The 22216-nt window shown below is 46.4% G+C and overlaps 1 protein-coding gene across 1 annotated transcript in view; it reads right to left on the bottom strand.

Annotated features, from left to right (window-relative positions):
* Positions 1-22216, bottom strand: part of LOC135508841 (potassium voltage-gated channel subfamily KQT member 1-like) — a 258600-nt gene that overhangs the window by 69343 nt on the left and 167041 nt on the right. The window lies entirely within an intron of this gene.

Genomic DNA, 22216 nt, shown 5'->3' with positions numbered 1-22216 from the left:
CGGCTGTCCTCATAGGAGATACTTTTTTGATTCCAGGGAGAACCCTTTTCGGTTCCATGTAAAAACCCTCTGTGGAAAGGGTCCGACATGGAAGCCAAAAGGGTTCTATCTGCAAGCAAAAGGGTTCTACCTTGAACCGAAAAGGGTTCTTGAAAGGGTTCTCATATGGGCACAGCCGTGGGAAATCCTTTAAGGTTCGAGATAGCACCTTTTTTTTCTGAGAGTGCACACATGCAGGGGCACAAACCTTAAGCCACAACAAACACGGAGCTAAGTAAGCCACGTATACAGAGCCATTGACAAAATACACAAGACCGTCTCCACACAAGCCTGTTGGATAACCTGGTGGTGTTGTTTTCAGGGTGAGAATGTATTGTCAGCTGTAGCAGGCTGCTCCATAGGACAAACCATTTTGCCCCCTTGACCTGTAGACACTTGGCTTTTTGGTCACTGTGGACTGTTGGGAATGACCCCAGGGAAACAGTGACCTTTCATGACCCCTGGGAAACAGTGACCTTACTGATGTATCCATATATATTGGCATTGGACAAAATAAACAGAGGAACTCATGAATAGCAAAATGAGTGAACTAGTAAGCCTGCATATTGTGTAATTAATGCAATTTCTTGGACATAATGGCTGGGGCCAAGAGTTTTTTTCTGACCATTTGACCTGACCATGAAAAACTCCTGGCCATTTTTGACATTATAAAGAATTGCCTGCCAGCTTGTTGTATCTGTTCTCTCACGTCTTAATAGCTCGAGACTTGTGATTGATGGCTTGTGAAGAGAGCGAGAAAGCGAAGCCCCTATCAGCTCCTTATCACCATGACTTTGGCCTATCCAGATCAACCTGATCCAACCTATCCTTCCCTCCCCTCTCGTCTCCTCCCCCTGTTTCCCAGACAGAAAGACAAGAAGGGCCGGCATCCCAAATGGCACCCTATGGTGCACTACTTTTGACCAGAGTCCTATGGGAATAGGGTGCCTTTTGGGATGAAACCCGGGCTGTTTAGCACACGCCTCATCCTTCACTCGTTCAGACCCCCCCTGAGCACCGGAGAAGATCCCACTGGTCTGGGACAAGGCCAGAGGAGAATACACAGACAGACACAGAGCCAGGCTGATAACACAGTGGTAACACTGGGAGCAGAGCCACTACACTACATGCATCACTGTTAACAGAGAAACGAAAGGGTTTAAAGTTGCAATCTGTGACTGCTTCATCCATTTATGGACTTTTAAATTAATTACACATACCCCTTGACCCTTAAAGAATCAAACTTATAAACACAGAACCCCAAATATAAGAGTGTTATACTCCATTGTTTGTAAACAATGGCATTGCACACAGACACTGTAAAGCTTCAAAGCATGGTTCAAATGGTCATTTTGAGCTCATGAATGGTCAGTCCTTGCATCAATAACCCCGTTCATGAATTGGAGAGTGGTTAAGTTTCACCTGGACCATCCTTTAGCTGTCTACACGATAAGGTGTTGGGTGACCACTTCTTATTGTGTTGAAGTGCCTTTTAATAACTTATTTCTATTTCAGCTGAGAACAAGTTCTCATTTACAACTGCGACCTGGCCAAGATAAAGCAAATCAGTGCGACACAGACAACAACACAGAGTTACACATGGAACAAATAAACGTAGTCAATAACACAATGAAAAGTCTAAATACAGTGTGTGCAAATGAGGTAAGATTAGGGAGGTAAGGGAAAAATAGGCCGTAGTGGCGAAATAATTACAATTTAGCAATTAAACACTGGAGGGATAGATGTGCAGAACAAGAATGTGCAAGTAGAGATACTGGGGTGCAAAGGAGCAAAAAAAAATAACAATATGGTGATGAGGTTGTTGGATGGGCTGTTTACAGGTGGGCTATATACAGGTGCAATGATCTGTAAACTGCTCTGACAGCTGATGCTTAAAGTTAGTGAGGGAGATATGAGTCTCCAGCCTCAGTGATTTTTGCAATTCGTTCCAGTTGTTGGCAGCAGAGAATTGGAAGGAAAGGCGGCCAAAGGAGGAATTGGCTTTGGGGGTGACCAGTGAAATATACCTGCTGGAGCGTGTGCTACGGTTGAGTGCTGCTATGGTGACCAGTGAGCTGAGATAAGGCAGGGCTTGACCTAGCAAAGACTTATAGATGAACTGGAGCCAGTAGGTTTGGCGACTAATATGAAGCGAGGGCCAGCCAACGAGAGCATACAGGTTGCAATGGTGGGTAGTATATGGGGCTTTGGTGACAAAACGGATGGCACTGTGATAGACTGCATCCAGTTTGCTGAGTAGAGTGTTTGAGGCTATTTTGTAAATTACATCGCCGAAGTCAAGGATCGGTAGGATAGTCAGTTTTACAAGGGTATGTTTGGCAGCATGAGTGAAGGATGCTTTGTTGCAAAATAGGAAGCTGATTCTAGATTTAATTTTGGACTGGAGATGGTTATTAATGTGATTCTGGAAGGAGAGTTTACAGTTTAAGCAGACATCTAGTGTCTGCCTTGTAGTTGTCCACGTATTCTAAGTCAGAAGCGTCCAGAGTAGTGATCCTAGACGGGCGGGCAGGTGCAGGCAGTGATCGGTTGAAGAGCATGCATTTAGTTTTACTTGCATTTAAGAGCAGTTGGAGGCCACGGAAGGAAAGTTGTATGGCATTGAAGCTCGTCTTGGGGTTAGTTAACACAGTGTCCAAAGAAGGGCCAGAAGTATACAGAATGGTGTCGTCTGCGTAGAGGCGGATCAAAGAATCACCAGCAGGAAGAGCGACATAATTGATGTATACAGAGAAAAGAGTCGGCCCGAGAATTGAACCCTATGGCAACCCCATAGAGACTGCCAGAGGTCCAGACAACAGGCCCTCCTATTTGACACACTGAACTCTGTCTGAGAAGTAGTTGGTGAACCAGGCGAGGCAGTCATTTGAGAAACCAAGGCTGTTGAGTCTGCCGATAAGAATGTGATGATTGACAGAGTCGAAAGCCTTGGCCAGGTCGATGAATACAGCTGCACAGTATTGTCTTTTATCAATGATATGATATTGTTTAGTCCCTTGAGCGTGGCTGAGATGCACCCATGACCAGCTCGGAAACAAGATTGCATAGTGGAGAAGGTTCGGTGGGATTCGAAATGGAGAGGTCTGTTTGTTAACTTGGCTTTTGAGACCTTAGATAGGCAGGGTAGGACAGATAAGGTCTGTAACAGTTTGGGTCTAGAGTGTCTCCCCCTTTGAAGAGGGGGATGACCGCATCAGCTTTCCAACATTTGGGGATTTCAGATGATGCAAAAGAGAGATTGAACAGGCTAGTAATAGGGGCTATAACAATTGTGGCCAATAATTTTAGAAAGAGAGGGTCCAGATTGTCTAGCCCAGCTGATTTGTAGGGGTCCAGGTTTTGAGAAAGGTTTTGTCTCTAGAGACACCATTTAAACCAGGTGAGGTCACTACATGTGTGGGAGGTGGAACAAAAGGGCATATTGAGCAGGGCTGGATGTTCTACAGTGAAATAAGACAATAATCACTAACCAAAACAGCAATGGACAAGACATATTGACATTAGGGAGACGCATGTCTAGCTGTGTGATCATAGGGTCCAGTGAGTAGCTAGGCGAACTGGAGACACGGCAATTCAGACAGCTAGCGGGCTGGGGCTAGCAGGCTAGCAGAAGGGCCTTACGGGACATCACGATGGAAGAGTCTATTGAAGCCCCCTCGAACGGTTCGTCGGCTGACCAGTCGTGATGAATTGGCAGGGCTCCGTGTAGGCAGTAAAAGGTTCCAGGCCAATTGGCAAAATAGGTATTGTAGTGCAAGAAATTGGCTGATGGACCTCTTCAGCTAGCCGGGAGGTGGGCCTAGCTCAGGGCTAGCTCCAGGCTAACTGGTGCTTGCTTCGGGACAGAGAGGTTAGCCAGGAGTAGCCACTTGGATAGCAGCTAGCTAGCTGCGATGATCCAGGTGAAAAGGTTCAGAGCTTGCGGTAGGAATCCGGAGATGTGGAGATGTAGTAGATGTGGTAGAGAAAAAGCAGTCCAATATGCTCTGGGTTGAATCGCACTGTGCAGACTGGCAGGAGTTGCCTGGGCTGAGGTTAGCTGATGACTGCTTGCAGTGGCTAACTGACTACCAGCTAGTAGCTAGTTAGCTGGCTAGCATCTGTTGGGGGTTCCGGTTCTAAAGTATAGAAAATAGCAGATCCATTCCACACTGGGTGAAGCGGGTTGCAGGAGAGTATGTTGAAATTGAGGTTAAAAATCTAAAAAATATATATGAAATATATACGAGGGGGAAAAAAAGATATATATACACGGAACACGACAAGACAAAGATGTCTGACTGCTCCGCCATCTTGGTTAAATGATATAATGATGTCTTCAAATCAAGTGAGTCAACTCAAAGGAGCAGGAAATCAATAGTACGTGAATGTGTGCCAAATGGAAAGGGAGGACCACTGAATGTGTTCCTGAAGGGAAACACAAGCCCCGAAGCACCAGACCAACCCACACTACCACTTTACTCCTTCCAGTAAAAATCATTAGTCACTACCAAGAAACACTATGTTATCATACAATGGGAATAATAAAAAAAAAGCTTGTAAAGTGTTCTGTTTCGCGGATCCCATTAAATGCAATAGGTAAAGACAAGAGCTGGTGCAGGCTGGAACGAGACAAAGGCACCAGCGTTTAGCATGGGCCCGGATATCAGCATTACAGCACTGGCAGAGGGTCAATTAGTATCAGTCTGTCACTCTATCTGACCAGACCTCCCCAATGGGTCATGTCTAATCAACAAGTGGCCCAGTCAACTATTTTACAGATTCATAAATGCTCCTGCATTAGTAACAGGTAATTCAAATCATTCCAGGCTCTGAGGTCTGGGATGCATCACAAATGGCACCATATTCCATATATAGTGCGCTACATTTGACCAGGGCCCTTAGGGTAAGCTAGACGCACGTTTCGTTCATCATGATTTTTTAATTTATGACTCTTTATGGGTTCACGTAAGGCAAGTAAAAGACACAGTACACACAAGCAAATAGACACAGGACACACAAGCAAATAGACACAGTACACGCACGCACGCACACACGCACACACACACACACGCACACACACACACACACACACACACACACACACACACACACACACACACACACACACACACACACACACACACACACACACACACACACACACACACACACACACACACACACACACACACACACACACACACACACACACACACACACACACACAGAGAGACAGATTGGTCCCCAGTCGCAGAGAGTTAACAATGACATTTACTCTCTGTGGTCTGTGTAGTAGCTCTTGGTTCTGGCATTTAAATGTATCCTCCACATACTGTAGCAGACTGATTTAATGGGGCTCCACAGTGGGGTGGCACCAGGGGTACTTAGTGTAGAGTGTAGACAACACTATGGGACTCATAAAGACAGGCTTCTATTTCCCTTGTCATAACCTTCTTATGGTTCTCACCCTGTCCTCTCCTGTAGGACTGTTGGACCCATCTGTCTAGGAGACCATGGGCCCCGGTCAAAAGTAGTGCACTACAAAATGAATAGAGTGCCATTTGGGACGCACACTAAGATTACAGGGGCAAGGAGAGCCAGCAGGGGGTTTAGACCCAGACAATAAAATAAATGTGCAACAACATAAACCTGGAGCCTGTCAAGCTCAGGTAATTAAAAGGGAAATGTAGTGTGGGTTTTTACGGCCAAGTTAGCGGGCCCCACAGCGGGTGTAACGTAGATACAGACTGAGGAGAGAGGAGAGGGCCATGAGGGAGAAACAGAGAGAGGAGAGCGGCGAGGGACGTGGGGGGAGAAACAGAGATAGGAGAGGGGAGAGAGAGAGAGACATGGAGGGAGAAACAGAGATAGGAGAGGGGAGAGAGAGAGAGACGTGGAGGGAGAAACAGAGATAGGAGGGGGAGAGAGAGAGACATGGAGGGAGAAACAGAGATAGGAGAGGGGAGAGAGAGAGAGACATGGAGGGAGAAACAGAGATAGGAGAGGGGAGAGAGAGAGAGACGTGGAGGGAGAAACAGAGATAGGAGGGGGAGAGAGAGAGACGTGGAGGGAGAAACAGAGATAGGAGAGCGGCGAGGGACGTGGGGGAGAAACAGAGATAGGAGAGGGGAGAGAGAGAGAGACGTGGAGGGAGAAACAGAGATAGGAGAGGGGAGAGAGAGAGAGACATGGGGAGAGAGGAGATGGGAGAGAGAGAGAGAGACGTGGAGGGAGAAACAGAGAGGAGAAGGAGAGAGAGAGACATGGAGGGAGAAACAGAGATAGGAGAGGGGGAGAGAGAGACGTGGAGGGAGAAACAGAGATAGGAGGGGGAGAGAGAGAGACGTGGAGGGAGAAACAGAGATAGGAGGGGAGAGAGAGAGACATGGAGGGAGAAACAGAGATAGGAGGGGGAGAGAGAGAGACATGGAGGGAGAAACAGAGATGAGACATGGAGGGAGAAACAGAGATAGGAGAGGGGAGAGAGAGAGAGAGGGAGAAACAGAGATAGGAGAGGGGGGAGAAACGTAGAGGGAGAAACAGAGATAGGAGAGGGGAGAGAGAGAGACGAGAGGGAGAAACAGAGATAGGAGAGGGAGAGAGAGAGACGGAGGGAGAAACAGAGATAGGAGGGGGAGAGAGAGAGACATGGAGGGAGAAACAGAGATAGGAGGGGGAGAGAGAGAGACATGGAGGGAGAAACAGAGATAGGAGAGGGGAGAGAGAGAGAGACGTGGAGGGAGAAACAGAGATAGGAGAGGGAGAGAGAGAGAGAGAGGGAGAAACAGAGATAGGAGAGGGGAGAGAGAGAGACGTAGAGGGAGAAACAGAGATAGGAGGGGGAGAGAGAGAGACATGGAGGGAGAAACAGAGATAGGGAGGGAGAGAGACGTGGAGGGAGAAACAGAGATAGGAGGGGGGGAGAAACAGAGATAGGAGAGGGGAGAGAGAGAGACGGAGGGAGAAACAGAGAGGAGAGGGAGAGAGAGGGAGAGAGAGAGACATGGGGGGAGAAATAGAGAGAGGAGATGGGAGAGAGAGAGAGACGTGGAGGGAGAAACAGAGATAGGAGAGGGGAGAGAGAGAGATGTGGAGGGAGAAACAGAGATAGGAGAGGGAGAGGGGGGGGGAGAGAGACATGGGGGAGAAATAGAGATAGGAGAGGGGAGAGAGAGAGAGAGACGTGGAGGGAGAAACAGAGATAGGAGGGGGAGAGAGAGAGACGTGGAGGGAGAAACAGAGATAGGAGAGCGGCGGGGACGTGGGGGGAGAAACAGAGATAGGAGAGGGAGAGAGAGAGAGACATGGAGGGAGAAACAGAGATAGGAGAGGGGAGAGAGAGAGACATGGGGGGAGAAATAGAGAGAGGAGATGGGGAGAGAGAGAGAGACGTGGAGGGAGAAACAGAGATAGGAGGGGGAGAGAGAGAGACATGGAGGGAGAAACAGAGATAGGAGAGGGAGAGAGAGAGACGTGGAGGGAGAAACAGAGATAGGAGAGGGAGAGAGAGAGACGTGGAGGGAGAAACAGAGATAGGAGAGGGGAGGAGAGAGACATGGAGGGAGAAACAGAGATAGGAGGGGGAGAGAGAGAGACATGGAGGGAGAAACAGAGATAGGAGGGGGAGAGAGAGAGACATGGAGGGAGAAACAGAGATAGGAGAGGGGAGAGAGAGAGACGTAGAGGGAGAAACAGAGATAGGAGAGGGAGAGAGAGAGACGTAGAGGGAGAAACAGAGATAGGAGAGGGAGAGAGAGAGAGGAGAGGGAGAAACAGAGATAGGAGAGGGGAGGAGAGAGACTGGTCAGAGATAGGAGAGAAACAGAGATAGGAGGGGGAGAGAGAGAGACATGGAGGGAGAAACAGAGATAGGAGGGGGAGAGAGAGAGACATGGAGGGAGAAACAGAGATAGGAGAGGGAGAGAGAGAGACGTAGAGGGAGAGAGATAGGAGAGGGGAGAGAGAGACGTAGAGGGAGAAACAGAGATAGGAGAGGGGAGAGAGAGAGACGTAGAGGGAGAAACAGAGATAGGAGGGGGAGAGAGAGAGACATGGAGGGAGAAACAGAGATAGGAGGGGGAGAGAGAGAGAGACGTGGAGGGAGAAACAGAGATAGGAGGAGGAGAGAGAGACATGGAGGGAGAAACAGAGATAGGAGAGGGGAGAGAGAGAGAGACGTAGAGGGAGAAACAGAGATAGGAGAGGGAGAGAGAGGGAGAGAGAGAGACATGGGGGGAGAAATAGAGAGAGGAGATGGGAGAGAGAGAGAGACGTGGAGGGAGAAACAGAGATAGGAGAGGGGAGAGAGAGAGATGTGGAGGGAGAAACAGAGATAGGAGAGGGGGGGAGAGAGAGAGACATGGGGGAGAAATAGAGATAGGAGAGGGGAGAGAGAGAGAGAGACGTGGGGGGAGAAACAGAGAGAGGAAAGGGGAGAGAGATAGAAGTGGGGGAGAAACAGAGAGGAGAGGGAAGAGAGAGACGTAAAGGGAAAACAAGAGAGGAGAGGGAAGAGAGAGAGACGCGCAGGGAGAAACAGAGAGAGGAGAGGGAGAGACCAGAGAAACAGAAAGAGGAGAGGAAAGGGGAGAGAGAGAGAGGAGAGAGGCATGGGGGGAGAAACAGTGAGTGTCCAATCTGACATGAGCCAGAGACAGTTGTGGCTGCAGAGATATGATTTAAACACTGTGAAATGAGAGTGTAGACCTGTAATCCTCTGGGCATTGTGGAGAAGACCGGGGACTGGCTGACTGACTCTGAGACAGACCTGGGTTCAGACAGTCATTGTCTTCCTTCAAATCATTTAGCTGTGATTCATATAGCATGCCCACCGCAATGGAATCAATGGATTCTACAAGTTTAAACCCTGTTTACTTAGTAGTATTTGAACAAAAACAAATGCTATTTGGACCCAGGTCTGCTGGGATAGCTGACTGTCCGTCCGCGAGCATGTGGTAAAGACACAGTACATAGGGTCTAGGCTGAAATTAGAGATTGACGCTGAGAGAGGGAGGCAGAACATGTCTGGAAGACTGCATCCACAGCATACTGCCCAGCTGTGATTTACTGAGACTGGGCTGCAGTAGAGAGGCAGACACAGCACAAGCTGTGTGTGTGTGTGTGTGTGTGTGTGTGTGTGTGTGTGTGTGTGTGTGTGTGTGTGTGTGTGTGTGTGTGTGTGTGTGTGTGTGTGTGTGTGTGTGTGTGTGTGTGTGTGTGTGTGTGTGTGTGTGAGTCAACGTGAAACGGCTAAGAGTATGAGATATCTTGGTCCGCTCAATGCAGCATTGTGTGAGCTCGCTGAATCAGCATTTCCGCACATCTGAATTGGCCCTAGCCTTTCAGGCAATTCGAGTTTGGGACATAAAGAACCTGGGCGTAACAGGATTCAGTGAACTAGATCACCTTTGATTGAGAAGAAAGGAGCTGTAGCTCGTTCTGAACACTGCCCAGTCTAGTCTAGACATATCCGGGGTTAGCCCTGAAGCCCCTGAGGGGTTTGCCATTTCTGCAGCACTAGTGCTAGTTTGGTGTCCCAAACAGCACCCTATTCCCTATATATAGTCCACTACTTTAGACCAGAGCCCTATTCCCTATATATAGTGCACCACTTTAGACCAGAGCCCTATTCCCTATATATAGTGCACTACTTTAGACCAGAGCTTTAATGAAAAGTAGTGCACTGTGTAGGGACTAGGGTGCCATCGGGGACGCATCGTCGGTCTGGCTCGGCTCAGTACAGTAGAGCATAGTGTCTTGCCTGCCTGCCGCAGCGGTGGCGGTTTCCTTGCCAAGTTTCCTCTCTTTGTTTAGTCCACTCTGGTCAGTCTGGCTCCCCGGCCCGGCCGCTCTGCAGCCACACACACATATATCAACGACACTACAGGCAGCTCTTAGGGCAGCTCTGTCGTCAGGACCAGAGGGAAAGGGAGATAAAGAGAGAACTCTGAGAGAGGACTGAACTCTTCCCATAGCTCCCATTGAGTTGGTACATCGCTGCCCATTGAGGTTGTACAGCGCTGCCCATTGAGGTGGTACATCTCTGCCCATTGTGGCGGTACATCGCTGCCCATTGTGGCGGTACATCGCTGCCCATTGAGGTGGTACCACGCGACCTATTGAGGTGGTACAGCGCTGCCCATTGAGTTGGTACATTGCTGCCCATTGAGGTGGTACCACGCGGCCTATTGAGGTGGTACAGCGCTGCCCATTGAGTTGGTACATCGCTGCCCATTGAGTTGGTACATCGCTGCCCATTGAGGTGGTACCACGCAGCCTATTGAGTTGGTACAGCGCTGCCCATTGAGGTGGTACAGCGCTGCCCATTGAGTTGGTACAGCGCTGCCCATTGAGGTTGTACAGCGCTGCCCATTGAGGTGGTACAGCACTGCCCATTGAGGTGGTACCACGCGGCCTATTGAGGTGGTACCACGCGGCCTATTGAGGTGGTACCACGCGGCCTATTGAGGTGGTACACTCTCAAGAGCCGCTAGTATTTACTTATACAGTCTGTTGGGTCCTAAGTCCCAGGGAAAGCACCACTTCACCATTCATATGGGCTATGTGGTCCATCATAAGAGCGTTTCATTTAGGCCTGGACTGACATAAGAACTGTGTGTGAATCTGGCAGCGGATAAGTACAGTAGATTGAAGCAAGAAAATTGTTCTCAAACACGAATCCAGGAGAGAACAGTGAGGCTGAACTGAATACAATGAAAATACCTTAAGCTTTCTGCATTATCACTGCTATTTTGATGACACGGACCTGTGGTTCCAGTCACTTATGAAGTCTCCTCTAACCCTCCTCCCAGTCTATAAATGGTCTTGTCATAGCACTGAGATGAGACTCTTTGAAAGCCACTCTGAGCCCTGTGGCCAAAAAGTGATGAGAGAACAACTACACCACAGATCGACTGAAGCTACTATCTCTGTTGAGTTATGGGCCATTGGTCCCTGTTACTGTTGTTAGTCTGCCCCCCCCCCCTCTCCTCCCATCCCTTGATGTCGAGGTAATGAGGCTGTTCCTGTTTGGTGACGGAACAAGAGAGGAGAGAGACAGAGAGAGGAGAGAGGAAGTGCTGTGGACATGGTTGCTTTTGCCAGTATGTCGCTCCTTGTACACCCCTCCTCTCTCCCTCATCCCTCCCGTCCCTTGATGTTGAGCTAATTAGCTTGTTCCTGTTTGGTGGAGACAGCAACAGACAAGAGCAAGAGGACGTGTTGTGGACGTGCCCTGCGGTGAGACGGTGAGACGGTGAGACTAGCAGGGACGGCAGGCCGGATGGACTAAAGTAGTGTGTATGTTTACCAGGCCAGCCCTGTCACTGGCTAGTGCTTGGCCAACCAGTCTAAACAGAGTACCACTAGACCCTGGCTGTTTGAGGATGGGGCGGAGGGCTAAACGCGTTACAGATGGACTTCTCCTACACACAGGCCGCGTCCCAAATTGAGACATATTTCTTATATAGTGCACAACTTTTGACCGGAGCCCTATTGGCCCTGGTCAAAAATAGTGCACTATATAAGGTGCCATTTGGGCCACTGAAAAAACACAGTAGGGCACAGAGACCAGGGTTTGTAGGGGCTTTAAAGGCTGAAGTATTCTCAGTATTCAGCCGTGGTTGAATTTAAAGCATACTTGTCTAATTGAGATGTCGTTAGGAGGAGAACATTCCTCTGTGCATACGCCTAGTGCTAATATGTAGGATATAGGTGTTATATTTGCACTGCGATAGTATACAGCAGCCAACCGCAGAACCCTGATTTATGGACCATTTACTTTGAGTAAGGCAAATAATGACGTCTGGTACAGAGACATGTCTGGACATGTCTGGAGGGTGCATTAAGCTGAGTCTGATGCTTTCAACACTGCAGACTGATGTTTTTGCCCTCAACTCAAACCTCTATTGTGACTATTGAGCCAAGCACATGACTATGGTAGGGAATGGGATAAGCATGTGATAGTAAATTACCAAAAATAAGATGTAGGCTTGAGACAAGAACTGAACCGAATGAAGATAAAATATTTTTGCCATTAGAAGGGCACTGTCCCACCTAGTGTAACACTGGAATGAGGGGGATTTGAAAGAAATCACTTATTTTTGCTAGAGGCCCAGGAGCATGTTTTGTGTGTTTTCTCATGCAAACAGGAGGGGTTTTTGACACAAAGTATTCAGTCTTCTCTCGGCTCTTTCTACAACCCCTAAGTTGTCGTTCTTCGTTGGAGCTTGTTGTTTCTGTATTTTTCACGGACACCGTCTGACAGAAAGATAACAGACTGTCACGGCCTGCAATCTGTCTTCATCCCCACTCCGGTTGGAGAATTCAACCCAAAGCTGTGCTGCCGCCTCCTTTCCAAAGAAGCTAGAGAAAGACAGAAAGAGCTGTAGGCTGGATGTGTTGGCTTTGTCTGTGTGATATAAATCACTGTCTGGCGGTGTACAGGGCACGAGCATCAAGGCACTATTACTCCACACCATGCCACTCAAATGCTTCACAACTTTCACCCACACCAAGATTAATGCTCCCACGACTGACACTGTGTGTGTGTGTGTCTGTTTGCTTCTTGTTTGTGTGTGTGTGTGTGTGTGTGTGTGTGTGTGTGTGTGTGTGTGTGTGTGTGTGTGTGTGTGTGTGTGTGTGTGTGTGTGTGTGTGTGTAGGTGCGTGCATGTGTAATTAATGCTCCCAGGACTGATGTGCTGACAGAACCGGGACAAGGCCTGAAGGCTCGACACACAGCCAGTCAAAGAGCAGAGCAGCAGAGCTCTCAGTCATTGTCTGTTGATGTTTCGTGTAGGAGGGAGAGAGGAGAGGAGGGTAATAGTGGCTGGCTGGTGCTACACATCACAACACAGAAGTAGTGGAGAACAGAAAGGCAGGGGGAGGGTTACATTGAAAGGCGCATTTTACATTTGAGTAATTTAGCAGGCGTGCTTATTCAGGACAACTTAGAGTTAGTCCATTCATGGCTAGGTGGGACAAGCACATATCACAGTTGTAACGGCATTCCTCCTCGTCTTCTGAGGAGGAGTAGCGAGAAGGATCGGAGGACCAACGCGCAGCGTGGCAAGTGTCCATAACGTTTATTTAAAGACATAAACTGAACACTACAAAACAATAAACGTGAAACGAACAAAAACTCAATCAGAGACAACTAACGACACCTGCCTCTGATTGAGAACCATACGAGGCTGAACTCAAAACCCCAACATAGAAAAACACACCCCAACTCACACACTGACCATACAAAATAAAGACAAAGCAAAGGAAATAAAGGTCAGAACGTGACAACAGTCATAGTAAGTAAATTCTTACTCAATAAAGTAGCTATCAGTGAAGTCAGAGCTAGTACACAACACACACTGAGGCCCACACACTGATGAACACACACTGACAGGCACACACACACACAAAAGGCCTCCTGCGGGGAGGGGGTTGGGATTAAAAATACCAATGTAGGACAAACCACACATCACGTCAAGAGAGACACAACAACACTAAATAAAGAGGGACCTAAGACAACACAGCAAGGCAACAACACAGCATGGTAGCAACACCACATGACAACAACGTGGTAGCAACACAACATGGCAGCAGCACAACATGGTAGCAGAACAAACATGGTACAAACATTGTTGGGCACAGATAACATCACGCAAAGCAGCCACAAGTGTCAGTAAGAGTGTCCATGATTGAGCCTTTGAAAGTAGAGATGGAGATAAAAACTGTCCAGTTTGAGTGTTTTTTGCAGCTCTTTCGAGTTGCTAGCTGCAGTGAACTGACAAGAAGAGCAACCCAGGGATGTGTGTGCTTTGAGGACCTTTAACAGAATGTGACTGGCAGAACGGGTGTTGTATGTGGAGGATGAGGGCTGCAGTAGATATCTCAGATAGGGGGGAGTGAGGCCTAAGAGCGATTCATAAATAAGCATCAACCAGTGGGTCTTGCGACGGGTATACAGAGATGACCAGTTTACAGAGGAGGAGCATTGGTGGCAAATCTGATGGCCAAATGGTAAAAAACGTCTAGCCACTCGAGAGCACCCTTACCTTCCGATCTATAAATGATGTCTCCTTTTAATGTAGCATGGGTAGGAAGGTCATCTGAATCAAGGTTCGTTTGGCAGCTGGGGTGAAAGAGGAGCGATTACGATAGAGGAAACCAAGTCTAGATTTAACTTTAGCCTGTAGCTTTGATATGTGCTGAGAGAAGGACAGTGCACCATCTAGCCATACTCCCAAGTACTTGTATGAGGTGACTTCCTCAAGCTCTAAACCCTCACAGGTAGTCAGTCAGTACACCGTTGGGGAGAGGGGCATTCTTCTTACTGAACCACACAACTTTTGTCTTGGAGGTGTTCAGAACAAGGGTAAGGGTAGAGAACGCTTGTTGGACACTAAGAAAGCTTTGTTGTGGAGCATTTAACGCAAAATCCAGGGAGGGGCCAGATGGGTATAAGACTGTAGTATCTGCATATAAATGGATGAGAGAGCTTCCTACTGCCTGAGCTATGTTGTTGATGTAAATTGAGAAGAGCGTGGGGCCTAGGAGCGAGCATTGGGCTACTCCCTTGGTCACAGGCAGTGGCTGAGACAGCAGATGTTATGACTTTACACATTGCACTCTTTGAGAGAGATAATTAGCAAACCAGGCCAAAGACCCCTCAGAGACACCAATACGCCTTCGCTGACCCACAAGAATGGAATGGTCTACCGTATCAAAAGCTTCGGTCAAGTCAATAAAAATAGCAGCACAACATTGCTTAGAATCAAGGGCAATGGTGACATCAATTAGGACCTTTAAGGTTGCAGTGAAACATCCATAACATGAGTTTGCATACCAGATAGAATACTATAGACATCAAGAAAGCCAGTAGAGTTGATTGACAAGTTTTTCCAAAACTTTTGATAAAGAGTGTAAGATAGATATTGGCCTAAAACCGTTAGGATTAGCTTGATCTCCCCCTTTAAATTATAAACACACTGTGGCTGCATTCCAAGCACTGGGAACCTCCCCAGAGAGGAGAGACGGGTTAAAAAGGTCAGAGATAGGCTCGGTGATGATAGGGGCTACGACCTTAAACTTGACCCTTTAAACTTGGGGTCAAGTTTAAGGAGCTCCTTTAGCTCCTCAGACTCAGTGACTGCCTGCAGGGAGAAACTGTGTAGCGGGGCAGGGGAAAAAGAGGGAGGAGCATCGGGGCTTGTCGCAGTAGAAGGTCTGGGAGATGAGGAAATGTTGGATGGGCAAGGAGGCATGGCTGAGCCAAATTAATGAAGTGGTGATTAAAGAGCTCAGCTATGCGCTCCTTGCCAGTAACAACCACATCATCAACATTAAAGGACACGGGCAGCTGTGAGGAGGGTTTATTCTCCAGGTCTATAACCATTTTCCAGAACTTCTTGGGGTTAGACTCACAGAGAGAGACCAGCTCCTTAAAGAAACTAACTTTGGCCTTCCGGATAGCCTGAGTGCACTTATTTCTAATTTGCCTGCCAGACAGACAGCAAAAGTATTTGTGTGCCGAGCCTTCAGCCAAATGGTGTTCTTGAGGTGGAGTAACTCTGCCAGATAACGGTCAAACCAGGGGCTGAACCTGTTTTGAATTCTCATTTTCATTATGGGGTTTGGTGTTATGTTATGGTGTTTGTTAAGAATAAGAAGATCCAAGCGTCTTCGTCAGAGGGGATCAAGCTGATTCTATACCATTTACAGAGGCCAGGTCATGAAGGAAGGTTTTGCTAATTCAAGTTTTTTAGCGACCGTCCATGACAAATCAGGACAGGTCGTTTAACTGAGCAGCCGTTAAGAACAAAGGCTGTAAAAACAGTGATCACTAAATTCATTACAGGAAATACCAGACTGATACCTATCAGGATTAGTTGTGAGGATAACATCAAGGAAAGTAGCCTTTTCTGGGTGTTTGGAGTCATACATTATGGGATTGGTAATAGTCTGCGAGAGATTTAGGGAGTCCCATTGTTTTAGGACTTGGTCAGGTAGTTTAAGCATGTCCCAGTTTAGGTCACCTAGCAGAACACATTCAGACTAAATGCAAGGGGCCAGGAGTGAGCTTAGGGCAGGTAGGGTACAGGCCACTGCTGATGGTGGATGATAACACCCAGCAAAGGTCAACAAAGAGCTATTGGAACGTTTAATACTTAAATCCAGCAAATCAAATTGTTTGGGGACAGACTTGGTGGAGACAACCAAGCACTGAAGGTGTTCCTTGGTAAAGATTGCCATTCCACCACCCTTGGAAGATCTGTCTTGCCAAAAAGGTTATAACCAGAAAGGTTATAAACATTAGAGGACATGGGCAGCTGTGAGACCTGGAGAGTGTTCAAAACACTCTTTCTTAATCACGTCTCAGTAATGATCAACACATCTGGATTGGAGCATTAGGTAATATGCTTCTAGTGTTAACGTGCAGAAACCCAGGCTTTTACGAGAGCAGAAATCAGTGAAGCAGAAATCAGAGCACAAGTCAGAATTGGGCGAGCAACAGTAGATGGGCCAAGGTGTACATGCACATTTCCAGATATAATCAGCAGTAATACAATCAGGGCACAGCAGAGGACAGGGAAAGCATTTTTTATGACATTTGAATTGTACAGCAATTTCATCAGGTAACATGAATACAAAGCCGGCGAGAGGTGGTTAGAAAAGGATGGGAGGCCAAGAGTCCATGTAACCAATAAAGAGTGAGAGTCACGAGTGTGGGAACAAACATTGTCATGGGGCAATGTTTATCACTTTGTCACTTTAACTCTACCTACAGTATATGTACATATTACCTCAATTACCTCAACTAACCGGTGCCTCTGTACCGGTATCCCTTGTATATACAGTTGAAGTCGGAAGTTTACATACACCTTTATCAATTACATTTAAACTCAGTTTCAAAATTCCTGACATTTAATCCTAGTCAAAATACCCTGTCAGTTAGGATCAGCATTTTATTTTAAGAATGTGAAATGTGAATAATAGTAGGGAGAATGATTTATTTCAGCTTTTATTTCTTTCATCACATTCCCAGTGGGTCAGAAGTTTACATACACTCAATTAGTATTTGGTAGCATTGCCTTTAAATTGTTTAATAACATGGGTCAAACGTTTTGGGTAGTCTTCCACAAGCTTCCCACAATAAGTTCGATGAATTTTGGCCCATTCCTCCTGACAGAGCTGGTGTAACTGAGTCAGGTTTGTAGGCATTGAGGTCAGGGCTTTTTGATGGCCACTCCAATACCTTGACTGTGTTGTCCTTAAGCCATTTTGCCACATCTTTGGAAGTATGCTTGGGGTCATTGTCCACTTGGAAGACTCATTTGCGACCAGGCTTTCACTTCCTGACTGATGACTTGAGATGTTGCTTCAATATATCCACATAATTTTCCTACCTCATGATGCCATCTATTTTGTGAAGTGCACAAGTCCCTCCTTCAGCAAAGCACCCCCACAACACAAAGCTGCCACCCCTGTGCTTCACGGTTGGAATGGTGTTCTTCGGCTTGCAAGCCCCCCTTTTTCCTCCAAACATAAAGATGGTCATTATGGCCAAACAGTTCTATTTTTGTTTCATCAGACCAGAGGAAATTTCTCCAAAAAGTACGATCTTTGTCCCCATGTGCAGTTGCAAACTGTAGACTGGCTTATTATGGAGGTTTTGGAGAAGTGGCTTCTTCAATGCTGAGCGGCCTTTCAGGTTATGTTGATATAGGACTCGTTTTTACTGTGGATATATATACTTTTGTACCTGTTTCTTCCAGCATCTTCACAAGGTCCTTTGCTGTTGCTCTGGGATTTATTTGCACTTTTCGCACCAAAGTATGTTCATCTCTAGGACAAGGAACGCGTCTCCTTCCTGAGCGGTATGATGGCTGCGTGGTCCCATGGTGTTTATACTTGCATGCTATTGCTTGTACAGATGAACGTGGAGCTACAGACATTTCGAAATTGCTCCCAAGGATGAACCAGACTTGTGGTGGTCTACAATTTTTTTTCTGAGGTCTTGGCTGATTTCTTTTGATGATGTCAAGCAAAGAGGCACTGAGTTTGAAGGTAGGCCTTGAAATACATCCACAGGCACATTTCCAATTGACTCAAATTATGTCAATTAAGCTATCAGAAGCTTATAAAGCCATGACATAATTTTCTGGAATTTTCCAAGCTGTTTAAAGGCACAGTCAACTTAGTGTATGTAAACTTCTGACCCACTGGAATTGTGATACAGTGAATTATAAGTGAAATAATATGTCAGTAAACAATTGTTGGAAAAATGACTTGTGTCACACAAAGTAGATGTCCTAACCGACTTGCCAAAACTATAGTATCTTGATGCACCCATCCCGTTAGCGGGATCATTTTCGTCAACCACAGCTGAATTGCGCCAAATTCAAATTAAATTACAAAAAATATTTAATTTTCATGAAATCACAAGTGCAATATAGCAAAACACAGCTTAGCTTGTTGTTAATCCACCTGGTGTGTCAGATTTCAATAAAGCTTTTCGGCGAAAGCATACCATGCGTTTATGTAAGGACATCCCTCTCAGTAGACAAAATATTACAAACAGCTAGCAGCCAAGTAGATTGGTCACGAAAGTCAGAAAAGCAATAAATTAAATTGCTTACCTTTGATGATCTTTGGATGTTTGCACTCACAAGACTCCCAGTTACACAATAAATGTTCCTTTTGTTCCATAAAGATTTTTTTTATATCCAAAATACCTCCATTTGGTTGGCTCGTTATGTTCAGAAATCCACAGGCTCGAGCGGTCACAACATCTCAGATGAAAATTCCAAATAGTATCCGTAATGTTCGTAGAAACATGTCAAACGTTTTTTATAATCAATCCTCAGGTTGTTTTTACAATATATAATCGATAATATATCAACCGTGACTGTAGCTTCTTCAATAGGAGAGAGAGAGAAAAGCTGTTGTGCGTGCAAAACGCTGCTGGCACCCAGCCATACAATGTCATGATGTGATCTTTCTCACTCATTTTTCTAAATAAAAGCCTGAAACTATGTCTAAAGACTGTTCACACCATGGGGAAGCCATAGGAAAAGGAATCTGGTTGATATCCCTTTAAATGGAGCAAAGGCAGGCTATGGAACATGGAGCTTTCAAAATAGAAGCCACTTCCGCATTGGATTCTCCTCAGGTTTTCGCCTGCAATATCAGTTCTGTTATACTCACAGACAATATTTTGACAGTTTTGGAAACTTTAGAGTGTTTTCTATCCTAATCTGACAATTATATGCATTTTCTAGATTCTGGGCCTGAGAAATAGGCAGTTTAATTTGGGTATGTTTGGGTATCAAAATACTGCCCCCTACACTACACTCAACAGGTTAACAAGAAATGTGTGGAGTGGTTGAAAATGTTTTTTTTAATGACTCCAACATAAGTGTATGTAAACTTCCGACTTCAACTGTAGCCTTGCTATTGTTATTTTACTGCTGCTGTTGAATTATTTGTTAGTTTTATTTAAAAAATGTTATTTATCTATGTTTTACTTAACACTTAATTATCTTAAAACTTCTCAAAGGATTGTTGGTTAAGGGCTTGTAAGTAATCATTTCACTGTAACCTGTTGAATTCGGCGCATGTGACAAATAAAATGTGATTTGGTTTTTAATTTTATTTGAATAGCATAAAGCACAAGAAAGAAATCTAACAACTTGGAGCTAGTCATTGTAAGTTCAAAGAGTCAAACACCCAACAAGATAACTTAAGAGAGTCGCTCTCTGATTCAGAGGGGTTGGGTTAAATGCGGAAGACACATTTCAGTTGAATGCATTCAGTTGTACAACTGACTATAGGTATCCCCCTTTCCCTTTCCCTCTAGGAATCCAGTAGGCTATAAAAGTCTGAGATAAAATAAGTAAATAGTAGGAATATACTAGTTAATTAAAGCGTTTCTGAGTAAGCTCACATAATAAGCTTCACAAGTTAATTAAGCCTACCTTAAATTCCGATCAGTCTAAAGTCTGGGGGTGTGTGTAAGTGCGTGTGTGCTGGAGGTGAGCAAAAGCTCGGGACAGAGGGGGGGGGGGGTGTCGGGAGTACCTTTACCAGACAGGGGGAGACAGGCCAGGGCTGACCGGGAACAGATTGCCGGGTTGATCCAAGCAGCTGTGCAGCAGGCAACAGGAGTAGGTGTCACAACCGCTTAGGAGAAGCTTTTTTTGTGAGGCTGAGTAGGAGAGAGGCCTTCCATCTTACCAGTCAGGTGAGTGGTAGGGCAGATAAAAACCGTCTGAAGTGAAAACTTGGTGAAAAGCCATGGTGAAGTTGGCTTGAGTTTCGATACTCGTCAGACATTAAGGCCTTCAAACATCAATTGCTCAATAGAACACACACTGATAGGCGCGCACACACACACACAACACACACACACACACTGATAAGCACACACACACACACACACACACACACACACACGATAAGCGCACACACACACACACACACACACACACACACACACACACACACACACACACACACACACAGCGCGCACACACACACACACACACACACACACACACACACACACACACACACACACACACACACACTGATGTATACACTTGATTGATAATTCCTCAGGGCTGTTGGGAAACACCTTAATCATGGCTGATTCTGCCATAATACCATGCTTGGCTCTGTCTGTGCATTTGTGTTTTCTATTAGAAGTGACACGTGAAAATCACTCAACATTGAGGTGCTTTCTAGGAAATCCGAACTTTCTTTGGTTCAGAATGAGATCATTTTAAATTGCAGATCATTTAAAATTTTTGAATTCTATTCTGTGCGCAATAAACACTACTTGCATTCAATCAAAAGCTTGTATTATATCATCCACTCCTTGATCATAGCAAGATGTCCCTCTTTGTCAGACTGAGACCAGAAGAACTCCTTCAGCTGCAGTAGAGACGCTGTGTGTGAGCTGAGGCAGACCTTGTCTTATATGTGTGGGCTGAGGCGGGTGGAGGGAGACTAGAGAAGGAAAAGCCAAACAATGAGACGGACCTGGCCAGGCTGCCTCTGGAGCAGCAGACTGGAGGGAGGAGGAATGGGCCGAGGCACGGGCAGACGAGGGGGGGGTCAGCGGGTTCATCCACCTGCTGGCCGGGGGCACAGCACTGGAACCACCCCCCTCTCTCAGCCCAACAGGTGTGCTGGCCCCTGGCCGCCGTGGGCCCATCAAAACAAGAGATTCACACGACTAGAACCATAATATGAGAGGACACACACAGAAAACAGTCATTACAGGCCGAGTGAGGGAGCGCTCCGGGTATCACGTGTTTTTGCTGTTCTTTTTTTGCTACCGCTGTGTGGAATCGGTCACCATGGCAACTCTCCTACGAGTCATGCAAAACACTATTCATATTGGTACTCGGGGAGCATGCAGTGATTGGAGCCACATTTGTTTTGGGGGCATTCGTTTCCTCACGCTAGGCTGCTGCTGCCTGCTGCTCTGATCGGCGATTTCCCCTGAACTGGTCTGCTAATTAGGAACCTTTCCATCCGGTTGGTTTGCTGTGTGCCACAGGATGCAGGAGGGACAGCGAGGGTGTTTTATAAAGTGAGGTTTATGTTACCAAACAGGAGATTGAGATCACAACGTGCACGGACAGCAAATGGGCCAGAACTCAATCTCCTTTACTCTCCTGTAGGGTTCGTCTTTAGTTCAGGATCATTTCACTCCTGTAAAGAGCAGAGGGTTTGGATAGCTGTGGCCTTTCCCTCATGCATTATAGTAGACATGGAGCCACGAGCCAAAAGTCAATATCTATAGCAAAAACCATGGTAAAATGGAGAAAATCATTGAACTGCACACACACACACACACACTCCCGACGCAAGTGAAGGCCAGCACACATGCTCACAGTCACAAGTCTGCAGTGGGCACCACATCACTGCCTGCAGGCTCCAGTCGGACCAACCAATGGTGGCACAACTTGGTCCCTGGTGTGCAATGAGGTGGTACTATTTACCATCTGCCACTTTATTCCTTGTACCTATATCTTTATTTCGAGCATGTGTGCATATCTTCCTCAGTTACCGCGCACTCCTGCACATCGACTGGTATCCCTTGTGTATAGACAGCCAAGTTATCATTACTCATTATGTATCGATTATTACTTTTATTATGACCTGTTTTA

Source organism: Oncorhynchus masou, chromosome 22, assembly GCF_036934945.1.
Source record: "Oncorhynchus masou masou isolate Uvic2021 chromosome 22, UVic_Omas_1.1, whole genome shotgun sequence".
NCBI lineage: Eukaryota > Metazoa > Chordata > Actinopteri > Salmoniformes > Salmonidae > Oncorhynchus > Oncorhynchus masou.
The sequence above is the reverse complement of the archived record's forward strand: the minus strand, read 5'-3'. Positions and strand labels throughout refer to the sequence as shown.